This window comes from Manacus candei, unplaced genomic scaffold, assembly GCF_025592945.1.
Source record: "Manacus candei isolate 608988 ecotype Guabito, Panama unplaced genomic scaffold, ASM2559294v1 h1tg000014l, whole genome shotgun sequence".
NCBI classification, from domain to species: domain Eukaryota; kingdom Metazoa; phylum Chordata; class Aves; order Passeriformes; family Pipridae; genus Manacus; species Manacus candei.
Window position 1 is genome coordinate 35,496,779 of NW_026138062.1, and position 12,579 is coordinate 35,509,357.

Consider the following 12,579-nt stretch of genomic DNA (forward strand, 5'->3'; position numbering starts at 1 on the left):
AGAGCTCCAGACTTCCTAGAAATCCCTAATCTCACCCTTTCAAGTCCTGAAGCTCTTGTGAAGTGCTATGTTAGTGCAGCATTTTAAATGAAGACTGGCAGGTTAGAAGGATGTATTTCTGACTGTGGGCTGCTGTATCGTGGGGGAAGGACAGCACTGTGCACTGACAAGTGAAATTCAAAGAAACACAACTGGCAAGATTAGAAGAGCTCTCAAAGGAAAGGTTTTTTGGTTTTTTGGAGGACAACCTGACAGGTTAACACAGGTGACTAAGGTGAGAGAAAGAAATATCTTAGAAATGCCTTAAATTCCGAGGTCTGCTTTATGCAGTAGATCACATGAATAGGAATATGAATGTGAAGTACATAAGGAGATAAGTGTCTAAGTTCTAAAGATAAATGTGTAAGCACTAACAGCTACCTGTGCCAACTTGGAAAAGAGAAACCAAACTCAGATGCCACTGGTAGCACACAGATTTCTGAGTCTTGATGTAACCAACACCAACAAAATTAATTTAAGGCCATCCTAAAGAGTGTGAGCATAACATGCTGTTGATAAAGCAGAACAGTAAAGGTATTTACTAAAGCTGCTATACAGACACAAGTTTTCACAGGGGACTTCTTCAAATTGCAAACATTTAAAATGTAAATGTTCTTTGACACAGCAGGGTAGTTGAACCATGAAATAAATAGGTAGAAACCCTGTTATTTCTATTGAATAAGCTGAAAAAAAATGCAAAAAGTGAAGAAATATGCAGCAAAAGGAAGTAAATTTGAATTAAACAGAGACAACCACAAAATCAGATCTATTACAGGAAATAGTTCAAATACATGCTATACCTTGAGTAGGCTCTCCTAAAATTGTGTTATTTTGGCCTTCTGTCTCGGTATCCTTACCCGTCTGTTGACTATCCTGTGCCTGCAGTTTGTATTGTGCTCCTGAAATACTGAGGTTAGTCAGGATCATATCACTTTAAAAAAAAAACCCAACACACAGACAAAGAAAGAAAAAAACAGGCTGGGAAGGGGGAGCTAAAGCCTCTGCTGCATTGGGCTGTTTGGATACATTGGCTGCAGCAGTGGTCACGCATCCCTCCGCAGTCTGCTGATTTCGCAAAAGAGGGAGGAAAGGGTCGTTTTGCAGCCCAGATGCTGTCAAACACAAGCAATCAATGGAAGAAATGGCACAATGAACAGACAAGCATGTGGAAGCAGTTTATGAAGAAATAGTTAAATACCGAGCTTTGTCCCGGCTGACGCTGTAAGTATGAGCTCAACAGCAGATCCTGTGGTCACTGCAGTTGTTTGTGGGAGATGTTTTAGCACCCCGATGCTTTTAGTTCTCACAAGTAGAGAAAGCATTGACTGTGACATGTTTTATAGTGTATTTAGGCAAATAACTGTATTGTATGTCTCTCTACAGAATTTTTGAGTGACTCACAAGCTGCAGTGCACTGGTAGGGTGGGTAAAGAATAAGCACATGAGCTTATTCTCCTTTCCTGATGGCTTATCTGGGCTCTGCTCTATAGATATGCTAGCAGATTGCTGCAGTACCACCCTCCTTGTGCAAAGGCCTCTCGCTGAATTTCGGCTCTGCCTTCAAGCACTGCTATACACAATGCACTTTTTCACACTCCAATGGCTGACTTAGCTTAAAAAAAATTTCCTAGAATTATTTGTTATACAAATTTTCTTCATGCCAACTGTTCTATTTTAAATTCTTCTTATATGTGCAGTTGTAGAAAGCTTATGAAATTCCAGTAGCTTTGTGTGTTACCATCGGGAGACTAGTTCTTAACATAGCTCTCCCAAAGAGAGTGCCAAGCATGATTTATTACTTAAAGGAATGAACACTTTTCTGTCTTTGGTCTGTTGCTAGCTGAAGTAATTGTATGCATTTTTAAATGTAAACATTTTTTCTTGTGGAAATCCAATGTCTTGCTCTCTGGCAAATGCTTTACTGCTTTTTATTCTACATATGCCCTAATGATCTAGTACAGCTTTAAAAACAAGTAAAAAAGCAGAGCTAGAGCAAGTTTACTGCACTGTGTTTCTCAGCAATTTTTTGGTAATCAGACAAAATTTTTTATTGTAGCTAAAACTATGCATGTTGGCAGAGTTAAATAATGAGGTAGTGAGTATTTTTCTTGTTATTTTATAAGAATATTACTTCTGCTCTAAACTGGAGAATATAATCTATTTGATGTCCTCTACAGTTGTACCTTGGTACTTAACGCAGCTTCTGCAGAAACCGCTGGGAGACCTCACTCCAGTGCCAGGGGAGGTAACAGCAGGGTAGTTGTGATGAGCAGCCTGTGCTGGGGTGTTAAGGAGGATGAGTAGTTGTTGCAAGGAGGAGCCCTCTTTTCTGCATCTCTTTTGGGACCTGGCAGAACTGCAGCTCCTGATGCCAAAGGCTGCAAGTAGATACACACTTCTGCCCCCATCACGCTGTTCACCTCACTGGGGATGTAAGGCAGAGCCTTCCTCACACTGAGGAATCCATAGGGAAGTTTTCCCTTCATTGCTTTGGGAGTTGCCCTCACATTCCCAGAGGTATTAAACTTCCATCAGCTGTCTATTCTATTTGCAAAACAACTTCTTATTGCTTGCTACCAGAAACTCAATTATAAGAGGTCAAATTTATCTCTTAATGAGTTTATAGCAAATTACTGTTACCTAGGGAGCACTGTGGCAGCAAATGTGAATGCTGAGGCTGTGTTATTGTCAATGTTCATTCTTGACCCTTCCTCTCCCATATCAGGATTGTCACCCTCTCAACACGAAGCAGAGTCTCTGGTTGGAAAAAGCCTTTTCAAAGATTAAGAAAGTAATCATTTGCATTGTCATGTGTTATAAGAATACAAAAATAATACAAAAACTCAGTCCAACATAGCTAATTTCTGTTCCCATACTGAAAATATGCAGAACTATAACATAATTTAATTAGATAAAATTGTTTTAAAGGCTGCTTGCTGTTATGTAAAGACAGTGGGAAAAGTTCAGCTCCTGTGTACTTCCATTGTTTTCAGCAGAATTATACTGGGGTGAATTTGGCATTTTCAGGGGCCAACTCAAAAACCTTTTCTTTCTCTGTCTCTCTCTCTTGATTGTTTTCCTGTTTCTCAGACGTGATTTTGTTATGACCTCCAAGGCAACAGGCCCATATTTATAAAATATAATTCAGCATATCCAAGATGCCCTAGTTAGGGCCACGTTTGCCTGAGGCTCCCTGTAAAGTAAATGGAAGCATAGCAGCACTTCCAGAAAAGCTGATACACCAGATATCTAAAACTAGCCTGTGGTCATTGTACTTCACAATGTTTGGGGCTGCTTGGACTCTACTCTCAAAAATAGAGTTTCTAAAATACAGGATGAGTTTTTATGTTAAAATATACAAAATGGTAGCATTTTCTCGAAGAGTTTAAACAGTGTCTAGCTGGCTAGTTTCTATGAACCCTTGGAATAACACACAGAAATGAAAAAATGCATGTCGGATTTTGAAGTATTTGAACTTTCGGAAGACTTAGTCTTTTTTGAAATATGTGTCAATTCATTCAGCAATATTTTTTGTTATACATGCAATTATTCAGCAATTATTTCTGCCTCAGCTAAGGAATATAACAACTTACACATTACTTTGGAACAGTAGGGTCACATTTTTCTTCTAAGTGTGTATTTAATGGATATATTTGCATTTTAGAAGTCTTGAGTTAAATCTTTAAATGGGATGGTCTAGTTCATTAGCATTTTTCATCTTCCTTTTGATTAGTTCAAAAGAAGATGGTAATTGTTTGGAATTTTTTAGGAAGTATGTTTGTTGGTTGTGATGGAGATTCACCAGAGCTGTGTGAGAAAGGAAGGTTTTACATTCCCTGCGGAGACCTACATGTGTTTATGCACAAAAAAATGTACAGTCATGAAGGTCAGACTAGAAATAAATGAGGCTTAGTTATCTTCCCTAAAATTACCTGTAGAAACTTTCACCACCCAGGTCAAACCAAAATAAGGTGTAATTTCTGATAGGTGATGATTATGGTTATGACATGATGGGGCAGAGGTCCTCTGGTGACCTCTTAGAAGGGCATGAATGTGCCTTGGGCTCCTCTCAGTGGTAAAGTTTAGTTTCTTTTTTCTTACAGCAGAATGATACAGCTGGTTGCATATACCAATCACCACCTATTTGAGATAAGACAGCTGGTGGAAAGTAGTAAAAGTCAAAGCTTTAACCCTCTGGTCTCCCAGAAGGAAGGAAATAACAATGCTAGTACTTAAATCATCAGTTTGTCCCAGTTTTATCTGGAATTGAGTTAATTTTCTTCCTAGTGGCTGGCACAGTGCTATGTTTTGGATTTAGTATGAGAATAATGTTGATAACACATTGATGTTGTAGTTGTTGCTAAATAGTGCTTACTCTAAATAATGGACTTTTCAGTTTCTCATGCTCTGCCAACAAGGAGGCGCACAAGGAAGCTGGGAGGCAGCATGGCAAGGACAGCCGAGCCAAACTAACCAAAGGGATATTCCATATGCATGCCCAGTATATAAACTGGGGGGAGGGGCCAATCACTGCTTAGGAATAAGTTGGCTATTGGTCAGTGGGTGGTGAGCAGTCGTGTTTTGCATCACTTGTTTTGCTTGGGTTTTATTTCTATCTCTATTTTTGTTGTGTTCCTTTGCATAACAATATTATTATTATTAATATTATTATTTCATATTTTAAGCTGTTCTTATCTCAACCCATAGGTTTTACCCTTTTTTCTGATTCTCCTTCCCATCCCACTGGGGGAGGATGGATGAGCAAGCACCTGCATGGTACTTAATTGCCAACTGGAGTTAAACTATAACAGAGTTTTAGTTAAAGCTTCAGTGAAGCAAAAGGAACAGCTTATACCTTGCTCTTTTAGGACAGGCTAATTTACTAGTCAGTCTCTTCATTAGTTATATATGGTACATTGTGGAGCTCCGTAGCATTAACAGCAAAATTATTGTCAGATTTTAACTAACGTAAGCTGAGATCCTGGGGAATGTAATAGTAGCTTCAGAGTGGTCTGATGTGCTTTACAAGCAGGCACCAGCTGTCACCGAATCCTGTTCTGTAAAGTTATTCACACTATGAAAGAAATTGTTAATGTTAGATGTTTGGAGACCTCTTAGGAGAGAAGGGGAATTGGAGGACCCTCAGTTCTTGCTTATGCCACTTGCACTTTCCCCATAAAATGCCCACTGTAAACCTTCCCCTTTCTCTTCAAATTTCTCCCTCCTTATTGTTCTTTGTCTCCACCCCAGGGCAATTCCTACATGAATCACCACTTCTGATCAATTCTCACGAGGTTTTTCATAGCAGTACTGTTCCCAGCCTGCCCCAATCCTACAGCAGCATCTTGCATTTCTCCTATTCCCCAGGCCACAGATGCATTGCTAAATAGGAGAGTGAGGGAAGAAGAAACTGCTCAGAAGCGCAGACAAGCTCATGCCTGCATGTGCTGAGCCAGGTTCTCTGTTAGAGCAGTCCATGGATGACATATGGAGAAAGTAGTGCACTGGAGGGCAATTTTTGCAATGTAGAGTGACATGGAGTCTCATTCCAAGTGCTAATAATTTTCAGCTCATTACCTTCATGTTCATATTGGACTGGCATTGGAAACGCTTGCCTGGGTCTTGACATTGGCTTGTGTTATCCCACTCTGTGCCAGGCTGGATCTCAGCATAACGGTGTTGATCCACCACAACAAATTGGATTTAAGAGCTGAAGAACTTAAAGTGCTTTCTGGTTTGCTTTGGTTACTCCTGACAATGCTGAAAAAGATCTCTTTGAATCATACTGATTGTTTGATGTTTATACAATGTATGTATATGCACACAGGGACATCCCCCAAACAGCAGTAGTGTTGTGGAAAGCTCATCACTTCGGGACATACACAATCATATACAATAAATTATTTGGTTGCATATGTTAGCAAACCCTCTCCTACTGCAGAAAAATGGATCATTAGATCTGAAAAAGCTTTTTGATTTCTTCTGTGAGAGATCCACAAAAATGGATTTATTGCAGTTTCTCATTAGCTGTGACAAGGATGATGTCAGACAAGTTGTGCATGCCCTGTCCTATAAATAATAAATGAGAAGGACCCTGTCTCCTCTTTCTCTAATGGATTAATGTTATAGCTGGATGGAAAAGGCATGAGCTTCCTTTATGGAATGTAATGGAGCAGCAAAATTGTTTAGACTCTGTTGAGTGTATTTATCTCAGGGGCTCCTACTTGTCCCTTTATCTTGATCTCTGGGCATCTCTCTTAACACGTTGTAAAATTCTATTAAATGGAATAAAAATGAAGTCTTACAGATTTATAAAAACTCCAAGAAATAACACAAAAAAGTGCTTGTTTTTTTTTTAGTCAACACAAACTCTGTAATATAAAAATCTTCCAAATACCCTTTCAGCATGGCTTCCTATATTAATTATTATTGTAGCAACTCCAGTATGAAATGTGCTTCTCATTTCTTTCTTTCTATTGCAGTGCTTGCAAAGAGAGCTTTGTTGTTATAAGCTTCTTATTAATCATAATTATCACTAATAAGGTGCTGTTTAATCAAGTAGTTCAAAATACTCTGCAGACACTTGTGAATGCAACTTTATTTATGCAACCCCTGTTGCTTAATATAGCTCATTGTGAATAATGTTATTGCTGTTTTATATGTTAAAATGTTCATATTCAGTCCCTTGGTCATTTTCTTTCAGTGTTAATCCACCTTTTTAGCATTTTGAATTGGGGGCAAAAAAAGCACATTGAAAGAGCTCTTAAGAAAGTAATACCTAGAACTGGGTATATTGTGAAGCAATACAAGAAAAGGAAGAGATGTCAAATCATGGGCACACCAAATCTTGGCAGAGTTCTAAGAATATTTTTCAACAGCAGTTGCTGTTGTGAATGGCACCTGCTAAACAAACAGGTGATATTTCAGTGCTTTCATACTGTTTTGCAACATTTGCAAATGACTTAGGTATTCTCAGCTTTTAAAATATTTCCTTTCCACTGTCTTGGTATGCTGATTCAAGGCAAATCTCTGTGTTAATCTCCTTGCTTCTGCAACATTTGGCATTCCTAGATGAAAATTTTCAGCATAATATGTCCCAGTTTAGATACAAGGACTCCCACTTATGAAGAAGAAATTAATAGAGATGAATTCCCTGCTTAAGAGCATACTGCTCATAGACAGAAAATGCCATACCATTTGTCATCAATTCTGGCTTACAAAGAGCATAGAGGTAAAACTACTACTGTTCATATCTATCAAATTCTATCCACATGTGTATAAGTATGCAGTGATCATAATAGTCTCTTCCTGCTTTTTTAATTAAAAACTAGGCTTGGAGGAAACGAAGAGAAAAAGAAAACATATTAATTTTTTATTAATATCAGTAAATGGAAAAAAAAATTAACCATGCAGCAAACACATCAGAAGTATTTGTCTCTTGGTCTTAATACCCTTTGCCAGGAAGATGAAAAGCACTCATCAGAGGTCATTTCAGTCTTGAGTGTGATGCAGCTCCCTATCCTTTGAAGGAAAGTTTGGCTGGCTGCTATGTGGAATTGTTCTGGAAAAAGAAGATAGCCTGCAAAATATTCCCCACTTCTGTCTTATGGACCTGCCTCTCTCCTGGACACAAGTCATGGAGGCACTCAGGATTAAGTCTGTGTCAGTAACTTTATGCTATATAAAAGTTTTATACAATCTAACTAGCCATCATCTTTTAGGTCTTTTGGCCTAAAATGAACCTTGCTTCCTCTAAGCTCCCACAAATCTCTCAAGACCACTGGGATGTTACAGGGGGCACAGAGGACTGTGAAATGGGTTACCTGAGTGTGTGGCCAAGATCCAGCCTGATTCTGGTCTTCAGCACACACAAGCTGGTATGTATCTGATATGCTGGATTTTGCATCTAGGGTGGAGTGATGCCAGGAACAAGAATAAACTCTGAGAGGAGGGGCTGGAGAGCAGCTCTACAGAGAGGGATGGGGATGCTGGTCAGCAGTGAGCCCTGGCAGCCCGAAGGGCAAACCCCATCCCAGTGTACATCAAACAGCATCACCATCTGGGCAAAAGAGGGGATTTTCCTGCTCTATCAGTGTTGATGTGGCCTCACCTCAAGTACTGTGTACAGTTGTGGGCCCTGCAGTTTGAGAAGGATGTGAAGGTACTAAAAGGTATCCCTCATGCATGTTCTTCTCCAGCACCGTGAAGCTGATGTCTCTTTTTGGTTGGCTGATAATGACAGTCTCTAATGGTCCCATGTGTTTTTTCAGGTTAACCTCTCAGAATTTTCTCCCACAGAAGTTCATAGGTTGACACTTGATTCTGATTTGAATCAAGTGAGGATGATGATGAGGCACTGTGCAGCTTGTGTCTGAAACCACATCACACAACATGGTCATATGCCCCTACCAGCTGGTGCTAATGGGAAGGAAATTGTAGTAACTTTTTTCTCGTCTCTGCCTTTCATTACTGTCTCTTCACAAAAATATCTTAATGAACTCTACTTTCATAATGAAATACTAAACCAGACAATCTTTCAGCTACTTAAGTGTTATGCTAATACCATGTTCTGCTAACAGGTACTGTAGGTTCTGTTTCTAAGACTGGTTCTGTGTTTGGTACTGGGGTGTTGTGACTGTCATTATTAGTGGAATGGGAACTGGCATGAAGAGAATTTTCTGAGATACCAGGGAAGTCTCCACACTGCAAGCTATCAATTTTTTACTCAAGTACTCTAATAACTAAACAGAAAGTGTTAATCACACATGCCAGACAAGCCCTAGATAAAAGATATTGTAAATCTGATGCTGCCTGGTTGACCCTGACAGGCACAATATTTTGATGGTTTAGTCTCTGCAGCTGAGATGGCTGGACTTGAGAGTTCTTCAAGGCTGGAAGCTGGAACCAAAGAGGGCTTCTATCTTCCCCAAGTGCTACTGGGTATTGCTGGAGCTTATTTACTTTTCCATAGGTCAGGATAAGTCTGGTCCAAAGTAATATTTTCCTTTCTCTCCTCTCCTCACAGGTCTGACGTCTTCATTCAGGCGGCTGTGACGTATCTGTAGGTTCCAAATTATGTGATTCCTTCTAATAGTTGCCTTTATTCTAGATTTGATACTACAGTGCTACTATATCAAACAAACAGCTATTACAAAATATTTTGTTCCCTAGCCTAAATCAGACAGTCCGGTGGTATGTCTGGGTGCAAGGCAAAATTGATGTATTTTGCTTTTTTACCTTAAGCTGGGCCCTCTTGTGGTGTGCTCAGGTGCAAAACCAGAACAAAATAACCAACATCAACACTGAAATTCCCTGCCAGCTGACTGGACAATAGTTAGCTTCTTTTTTAGGAGACCACACTAAAACAGTTTTTGACTTAATGTATCCATTAATTTTTGGTTTATATACTTACACTTAGCAGATCTGAGATGTATGAGTGCACTACCGATGATGCACAAAGGATCTGCAGCTGTCCAGATCACTTTTTCCCAGTATATAGTACTAACCTCTGATTTAGTAAAGATATTTCCTACTAAACCTGCAATTTCATGTTCCAGAGTTCTTGGACAGAGATAACCTAATTTCTTCCAATTAGAGTGAGTTAACTTTAACTCCTAGCTCATTTAGGGAATTTCAGTTTCTGCACTTTTTTTTCTACTAGCCATGCCATCTTCGTTCCCACGTTGAATGCTAAAAATAAAAGTGAGTGCTACTTGCCTTTGTTACTTAGCCTCTGTAATAGGCTGTGAATGAGGCTTTCTAAGTAAAGAAGCCATATCTCAAATGTGCCTGGAAATCATTTGGAAGCTGCTGCAGAGTAGGAGATGCATATTTTGGTGAAGTAGTACACTGCACATAGTCTGCAGTCCATAAGTGCTTTGAAAGTTTCTGACATGATGAATCAGAGCTCAGTTTCATCAGATGCAGTTATGGCAGCAATACACTCTTGTCTCACCTGGAGATCCCTCAAACCAGGGCTGTCTGTATATCTCATACCTCCTGAAGAACAGAATGACTTGGCAGGCTCATAATGTCATCAAGATCCCTTCATCATAAGCTTTCCATTAATTCAATGTGAAGAAAGGTTCTTTACAAGAGTAATTGAGGACAGGATAAGTATTAGGAAAAGGCTTGGCTTCATTAATGCTCCTTTGAGAGTTGCTAATGAAAGTATTGGGAATATTCTGTAACTGTACACTTGAAATTTTCTCCTCAGGCTTTTGTCAGTCAAACACAGATTTCTGAGTTGTAGTCTAAGAATTTCAATTTACCTCAAACCTTAAAGAACAAGATGCTACAAAACACATTCATACAGTCATTCAACCAATCACATTTATGTATAGCTTACACAGGTTAGTGTTTTGTGGCTATCAAGATTTACTGAATTCAAATATCTGTAAACAAAAGAGGGAACCTCCATACAATAATACAATAATAAATACTCATTTAACAAAAGAAAAAAAATATTTTGACACTTGAAAAAGCTTTTTTTCTCAGGACTTTCAAATCACTATGACAACAAATTCTTTCCAATCTTCATTGCAATCATAAGAATAATGTTGGAAAAGACCCTGTACTGTCTAGAAGAGAGAAAGTCTCATCTAAGAACACAGCTACTCCTAGCAGCAGGCTAATATCCTTCCTTCCTGGCCATCTGTGCTGCAAGGTGAACAAAGGGGAATATGCTAGGTCAGATACTACATTGATAGCATACAGGGAACAGTGATGCCTAAACCAAACATAAATTCATTTTACTAATTCAAGACAATTTTTTCTAAACTTCTGAACCCATCTGCTCTTAAATGAAATGTTAAAGTAAGATCAATACCAAGATTTGATAGCTAACCCCTTCACTTGAAGGTAAAAACAACAATTACTTTAAATACAATGTGTGAAAGGATAATTTTGCACATATATGTATTAATTGTGATAATTATTTGGAGTTTAATTTACTTAATAAGTAAGAAAATTTCCTAAGTATATTTTTTCTTCTTTAAACATTTGAACATAAACAAAGACTCAATTATTTTTGATTATCTAAAACAACTAACACAGGTATTCTGATTCAGTATACTTCAGTATACCTAAGCCTGAACTGCCTGTTAGTTTACATTGTAGGAGGCCATGCACAAAGAATTCTGATTCGAAGATTAGGTATCCCGAATTTAGGGCATGACTGATCCAACAGTAAATGAATATTTTTTCTAAGTTCATCTTCAGAATAAGTTCATTTACTGTTTCATCTTAAGCACATGTCTGTAAAGTGCACTTCAGGTGCACTCCAAGACTCTGTGTATCTGTTAAAATGGTTTTCTATATACAGCACAGTGTAGTGCCCTTATCCAACCGAGAAGGGTATTTGGTTTTCCTGGTATTTCAGCCATTAGTAATGTCACAAAACAGTAATCAAGGTGTGAGTTTTCGAGCTTACTCTTGAAGAGAAGTGCTTGAGGGACATATTTTTGTAGCTAAAAGAATGATTTTAGCAATCCAAACAAAATCTATTTAAAAGAAAAAACATGGGGAAGGAAATCCATAAAGGTACTCACTTCCCTCCCTGTGGAATCAAATTTTCAGAGCATTAGACCAACTACTTTTCCTTCCAGCCCTGTATCACTTACAGAGACTGACTTCAACAAAACCACTACTGGCGTAATTATTCTGGAATTTTAGTATTTTCTGTATAAGGGCTCAGTTCCTATCTTTTCCTTCATCTGGTTTCTCATCAGGGACTCATGAGACTGACACCCCACTGCTAGATAATTCATAAATTTTTGTATTGGCAAGTCTGGACAGAATAGTGTGTTTCAGATACTAGAAGTTAGTGTTCAGCTTGGACTTAGTGTACCCTGCTTTGGAGCTAGAAGAGCTTATAAATTAAGCTGTATATCTCTAAATTATATCATATTGGGCAGTCAAGTCATAACTCATATTCCTGCTATTTTTTTCTCAGCCTAATAGCCCTATCGTTTATATGTTTGTGACTGCAGAGCTCTTTAGGCTTCTGTATTATGGTTCATATACAGTGTCACTTCCCCATTTCATTGGAAAGCCTGTTAAATGGTTCAGAACTAACACTAAGCACAATGGTTCTCCTTCTGTTGGCCCTTTTGTGTGGCATCCACTGCTTTCGGTTTCAGAGGAGAGGGCTTAAAATCTCCACATTTCTGGAGAACAGTGGTGAGGTTTTAACCACATGGCTCTTTCCCTCAGTTTTGTGGGGTTTTTAAAGCCTTTTGCTCCAGCTGCCATGTATTGCTGCATGCAGTCATACTTCTTGAGTCCCCTTTTCCATAAGTGAATTATTGCGGGTCTTGTGTTAAGCACATTTACTTGTTGAGAATTGTGTTTCCTTTGTTCCTCTGAGAAAGAAACAGATGAAGGTGGTACAAGACATTTTATTTTTGTTTCATTTAACTTAGTCTTATTCTTAAGAGCACGTATTGTACTTTTTTATGCCCCTGAGACTAATTTCCTCAACTTCATGGCTTGTGATAAGAGCCAGCTGATGCATCCATGCAGCATTGAGCTGTGAGGAGA

The 12,579-nt window shown here is 38.7% G+C and overlaps 1 protein-coding gene across 1 annotated transcript in view; it reads left to right on the forward strand.

Annotated features, from left to right (window-relative positions):
- The first annotated feature begins 1,058 nt into the window (after window positions 1-1,058).
- The window catches only part of SACS (sacsin molecular chaperone), a 59,970-nt gene continuing 48,449 nt past the window's right edge, over window positions 1,059-12,579 (forward strand). Inside the window, exon 1 of the mRNA XM_051780901.1 lies at window positions 1,059-1,260. The gene's annotated coding sequence lies outside the window, so the exon portion shown is untranslated. The remainder of the gene's footprint in view (window positions 1,261-12,579) is intronic.